Raw genomic sequence first — 6,495 nt, 5'->3', positions numbered from 1 at the left:
ATGATGCCTATGTCCACCTGCCATTTTATCCAGCAAATGATACAGGGTTTCATTTATTCCTGCAGAGGATTTGGCTTATAGTAATGGGTGTACACATGTACATAGCGAATGAAAGAATACATGAAAGAATGAATGAACTCAGAATTGGTGTTTGGGTAAGGGTGAGACTGAAAATATATGTCAGAAATAACTTTTTCCCCAAACTGGTTATTCTAAAGCAGGAGTTCTTAAACTTTTTTGTTCCATGGTTTCCTTTGCCAGACAGGTGAAAATCACGGACCCCATCTCAGAATGTATTTTTATGATACTCAACTAGTGTCAGGTCTAACAACTACCATAATTTTGAAGTGTGGATGAGTGTAAATGATTTTTTGAGATAATATGCAACAACTGTAATGTGATATGAAATGAATGGAAATGCTAGATTTAGTTTAAGTTCAGAGAAAATAAAGATTAGTTGATTTTCTTCAATTCAAGCTCATGGACTCCCTGAAATCTTTCCACGGACCCCTTGGACCTCTGGTTAAGAACTCCTGCTCCAAAGGAAGGGTTTCTGAACTCTGGCACGACTGACATTTTGGGGTGGATAATTCTTTGTCATGGCAGCTGCCCTGTCCACTACATGCCAATATCCTCCCCACCCCCCACATACCAGTTGTGATAAGCAAAAATGTCTGTAGACATTGCCATATATCCTCTGGAGGCAAAATCATTCCTGGTCTAGAACCACCATCTCCAAGGTGTACACCATCACACCACACAGCCGATGTCAGTGTGGGTGAGCACGGGAGTGTCGTGCTGCCCTAGGCCCTCCCAGCCTGACAGGGCTCCAGGAGGACCTGTACATAGAGCCCCCAGCAGCTCATCCACAGCAGCTCAGCTGCTCAAGGACTCTGGGTATAAGAGCAGGATGTGTGTGAGAGAGGGTGGAACTGCCCTTCTTAAAGTCACAACATAACCATTTTCTGAGAGCAGAAGGGTTTATCTCAAAGCAGAGAGTTCTTGAACTTTGCAGGGGGCAGATTTTTCACGCTAATCCAAATGCCAGAAAGATTTGAATTGATGGGAGAAAGCTTGGGATAAATGATTGACCTTCACCTTTGGCTTCCTTCCTTCCAAATTGCCTTGAAAATATAGGGAGCCCATTTGTGTATATGTGTGTTTCTTTTCTAAAGTGGTCCTTTTTAGATGCTGTTTATTTTCAGAAAAGGGACATTTGGGTAACATCTGTCCAATTAAACATATTTTAGTTTCCTGAACTGAGTGCAGAAATGGGGGCTGAAGGAGGTGGTAAGGATCTTCCTTCCAGAGAGACTGAAGAACAGATTGGCATGTCGTCTCAATGGACCGACTGCGCAGAGGTCCTCTCAGTCTGGGCATTCTCTGCTTGGGAATGGCTATGGAGGGACTGAGAAACCACTTTCCTCCCAGAAAGTCTCTGCCCTAAGGTCAGTTGTAATAGCCCCAGTGTGGCAGACAGGCCCTTATGTCAATGAAACCTGAAAGAGAGAGTTTAGGTGGGGAGCAAGATAAGAGGGGTCCCCAGAGAGAAATGAACCCAGAGCACAGTCACGGTTCCCCAAAGAACTGAAAAAAAACGGTTTCTCCAGTCTCTGAGTAGGCCCTGAAGGCTGGCAGAGATAAGCCCAAGTTCTCCAGGCAACTTGGAAGAGAAGCAGCACACAAATAGGGCTGAGTCTATTTTTAACGGGGAAGTGGAGCCAACTTCACACTGCCAGGTCTTGGCCCCAAAGGAGGTCACTTTCCTCAGGGACAATTCTCAAAGAGGACATTTATCACCATCCCAGTGAATCCAATGGAAGTCAGCAAAACAGGAGCAAATCTCACGCCCAATTACATAGCTGTGTTCTCCGTGTACTTTCACATGGCAAACCTCAGCAGCAGTTTGTTAATGCAGTTTTTGTGTCCTTGAAAATTAGTGCATTTTTTGTGGGAGGACGCTTCAGTTGGATGGGGCCAGAAGTGGACTGAGGAGTCTCTAAATGTCATGGGGCGTTTTGGGAGAGATGTGGGCATGTGACCTGGCTGACCAAACCAGGGAAGACAGAATTTAGAGACCATGTAATACAAGAGACCCATTTTACAGATGGGGAAAGGGGGCGAAGTAGGAAGTGATTTGCTTAAGGCTGCACAGCATACTTGGTATCAGAGGTGGGTGACAGAGAAATCAATTGCTTGCTTTCGCCCTTTACCTACTGCTTTTCTCTAGCTTCATTGATGTTCGTTCAACCCACTTAGTGGTCCCTGGGTGAACTCTACAAGATAGGGAGTAAGTCATACAATTTTAGTTTTTACTTTGATGGACCAGTAATTTATCAACAGAAGTGCCCAATAAATTGCAAGATTGTTTACAGTCATTCAAACATTATTTTCCTATGCAGTTGTGTTTTCCTTTCAGGAGAGGGAACATTTGTTGAAAAAGTAAAATCATTATGAACTGATCATATTTATCCCTATAATGCTTTATCTGTTAAGACCCTGCACTTAGAGATAAGTTTAGTTTGTGGAAAAGAGACTTAGATCCATTGGTGCGAAGAATTTTCTGCGTGCAGTCTACTGAACCAACATTGGGTTGGCCACAGTGCCACTCTCTCTAGTTTTTGTCTTTGCACTTGACTTCTCTCTTTGTTAGAAAAGTTTATAAGAGCAATATTTCCATTCTTCTCTCCCCTGATCAGACCTCACATGGAATATACAATTTACCCCTGGGCACCACATTTGTAGAAAGAGACCTGCCCAGACTATTTACAAAGCCAGTCGAAAAAGGAGTTGAAGGGGTAGAGTGAAGGGTGATCTGGGAATTAGGAGAGATCCAGAGTTTGTGCTCCCATCCCTGCTCTTCAAATCCTGTGCTCCAAGAGGAGAAAGATGTAGGCCTGCATTGCTTTCTTTCCCTCCCCGCAGACTGGTCTTAAACTCTTGTCTGCTTGGTTTGGCTTCAGGTTGTTACCAGATAATCAAGTTTTATTCCCCCAAAACACTCTTTCAAGAATTAAGGATGCTGGAGAGGACTTGGCCTTGGCCCCATCCCCTCTGAATGGGCCCCACCCCAAGATTTCCTTCAGTAGCTGTAAAGGCTGACAGTGAAGAAATGGAACCTGCTCCCTGGATTCATATTTCAAAGTATTCCTTATGTGTAATTTTATGTTTTAACACAGTCTGAACAAGTTGTGAAAGCGTGACTTTAATCTTTTATCTCCATAAGGCACTTCAATTTCTGGATCACTTTGATTCATGTTCCCAAAGATTGAATAGTGTGTTCTTATTTTCTAGCTTCTGGGTAGGATTTTTAAAGGACAGGTGGGGAGATATGGGCATCTTCAGGCATTCTTCTTTCTTTACCCTCTTCTTTTCATTCTTATTTCCCTCCCTCCCTCACCTTCTATTTCTTCTTCCATCTCTCCTTTCCTTCTTTCCTTTTGCTCCTTTGTTTTTGCCCTACCTTTAGATAATTCTTCCTTCTTTTTGCCTTAAAAACCCTCTTTAAAAAAGTACACAAGTAATATATAAATACATTGTCATTGCAGGGGAAAAAATAGACAAAACTCCCACAAATAGAGCTCTTTGATTCCTTCCCTAGAGGCCACCACTACCATTGGTTTTGGGCATGTCCTGTACACTCTTGCTTCTCAAAGTGAGGTCTAAGGAACACCAACATCGGCACCCTTGGAGACGCTTTTGAAGTGCAGAATCTTCCCCAAGACTCTCTGATACAGAATCTGCATTACAAGAAGATCCCAGGAGCAGCCGCTCTAGACCAGTAGCTCCCAGACACTTTGGATTGTTCACCTCTGTCTGTAAAAAACGTCTTGATCTCATAAACTTTAATATTTGTCTATATGAATTATATACATGCTTTTCTATCCACATTACTATCACCAAAGCTTCTTTTCTCTTTGATTTTTAACCTTAAAAATGCACTTTAACAGAAGTTTGAAGGTTTTTTTCTCACACCCCAAAAGAATGTCTGGCGGCTACTGCCAGGGTGAAGATAACACACCTTGTAGACCACGACTTCAGATCACGAGGTCTCAACCCTGACTTCATCTTAGAGGAGATTCCTGGAAGTAAAAAGCAAAAGCCAAAATAGAAACAAACAAAAAGTGATGCTCAGGCTCCATCCCAGACCAATTAAACCTGGATCTCTTGTAATGCTCTGGGCATGCTTAAATTTTAAAAGCTCCGTAGCTGATTCTAGCATGGAGCCAAACCTGAGAACCCCTGCTCTTCTAGGTCTAAATTCTAGATCTCTTTTTGCTGCTACTGGGAGCAAATTAACCTTGTAGCTGGGCAACCTACAATTCTCCAGGAAACTGTCAAGGCAGAACAAGAACCAGCTGTTTCCTCTCTGCCCCTGGCTTGTGTTCTTTGTTGCTGCATCACCCTGTAGAATCCCCTCTTGAATCTGTGTGGGACCTGTGACTCAATTCTAGCCAAGAGAATGTGGCAATATAGTTAGGGTTTCAAATGAATTGATTTTGAATTAATCCAAAGGACAATCATCCTGGGTGGGCCTGACTTAATCAGGTGAAATCCCTGAAGAGAGAGTCTGGGCCCTCCCTGAGGTGGGAGATTCTCCTTGCTGGCCGGATGAAGTAAGCAGCTCTGCAGGGGAAGCCCATGTAGTAAGGAACTGTGAGCAGCCTGTAAGACATACAGGAACAAGAAGCTGGGCCCACAGTCAGCCAGCTCCAAGGAAATGAATTGAGACTCTGAGCAGAGAAATCAGCTAAGCAGTTTTAAGCTGCTCAGTTGGTGGCAATCCTTACACAGCCACATAAAACTAATGCAGATAGTTTGGCATAATGGAGAACAAGCTTTGGAGTTAGATACACCTGAGCCCCATTCCTAGCTCTGATACTGTGTCACCTCTGACAAATTATTTAGGATCCCTAAGCCTCAGTTTCCCCATCTAGAGAACAGAAAAAAAGAAATCCTGCTCTACATGGGTGAGGGGATGGGATTGCAAGGAAGCCGGGCATGTACATAAAAGCTGCTATTGATAGTCTCAGTGTGGTGAGGTCTCCATAGCTGGAAGCTATCACTCTTATGGCCACCAAAGTTATTAGTGTAAAAGAAATCAGATCAGTGGTGTTTCTGAAGGTGCCCTTGGCTGAAAGCCTCCATCTGGCCCATCTTCCTTCCAAAGGGTAGAATAGCTCGTCTTCAACCCTTAGAAGTGGGACAATCTCATGCAAGGAAATCTCTCCTGAGATGGAGTTTTGCTGACCTTCCACCAACCTGGATTCTAGTTTTCTGCAGGTCATGTGGAGGTTGGCGAGGCTTTCTGGTGTCCAACTAGAATCACTTTTGCTGAAGCAGAAACTCACTCATTTTCTTTTTCTAATACAAATGGAAACTAGTTATCACTTCCCAGATTCAACACTGACAGATTTGGAGTTTCAAAACATTATGATAATAATTGCAAGGCAATTTATAGCATGCGAGCCTGTTTCCATGAGTATCATTTCATTTAATCTTCACTGCAGTGCTGTGAAGTAGGTATTCTTTGTTTTACCTAATAAGCAAAGAAATGAAAACTCAGGGAGTATAAATAACTTACCTAAAGTTCCTGAGCTAAGGAGGAACAGAGGTGAGAATCCATTTGAGGTCTGTAACTCCAGGATGTTTTCCACTGTGCCACACTGCCTGGCTTTCGAATTTTGGGAGCTTTCCTCGCCAAGATAAGCAGCATGCTGGATTCCATGCCTCTGAAGAGGTAAGCGGCAGCATGACTCCTGTGTCTTTCAGACCAGGGAACGAGTGGAACCATTACCAGCCCATTATCCCCTCCACCTGGTTGCTAGTCACCCAGTCCACCGCTCTCTTTAGATCATGAGCACATGTGAGCCACCAACATGAAGCCTTTGACATTCTTTGATTATCCAGGTACTCCTGAGGTTCCGAGGTCACAAGAAAATCACAAAGGGCAAGATAATTAATAAATACAGTCATTAAAATAAAATATGGTGTCCCTGTTTAGTGCTCTGTCTGTTAAATACATGTCACACACTCTTCATCCTATAGTATCCCTTATTACCCATTTAATTTCCATTTCTTTCCCGTGTTTGCTAAAACTGTTCAGGACTTCACTCCCCTGCTGTTGCCATGACAGGCTTGACAATCATTCTGCTTTGCTGCCCATAATGAGCATGCTAAAAGGCACGTTTTCTGCATCTGCTCTCCACACAAACAGCCAATGTCTTTCTGCTTGTACAACCTGGATGCTATGGGGTCTCTGGAAGCACAGTGGGCTCAGGGAGGCCCTGGTAAGTTGCAATCTTTGAATGCTTTGGTTAACTTTTACTGAACTTACTTGGAAGAGCTGAGTGGGCTTTCTCAAACCCCCTTCTCAGCACTGTCAAAGTCTTACCCTCCACCTCTACACACATTAGCTCCCTCCCTCCTAATGCTCGCTACATGGGAGCTTTGAGAGGACACTCGAAATTTCCCCCTGGCCTGTTATCTCTTTGC

The sequence above is a fragment of the Dasypus novemcinctus genome, chromosome 7 (assembly GCF_030445035.2).
Source record: "Dasypus novemcinctus isolate mDasNov1 chromosome 7, mDasNov1.1.hap2, whole genome shotgun sequence".
Lineage (NCBI taxonomy): Eukaryota > Metazoa > Chordata > Mammalia > Cingulata > Dasypodidae > Dasypus > Dasypus novemcinctus.
This window is presented reverse-complemented; position numbering follows the sequence as displayed.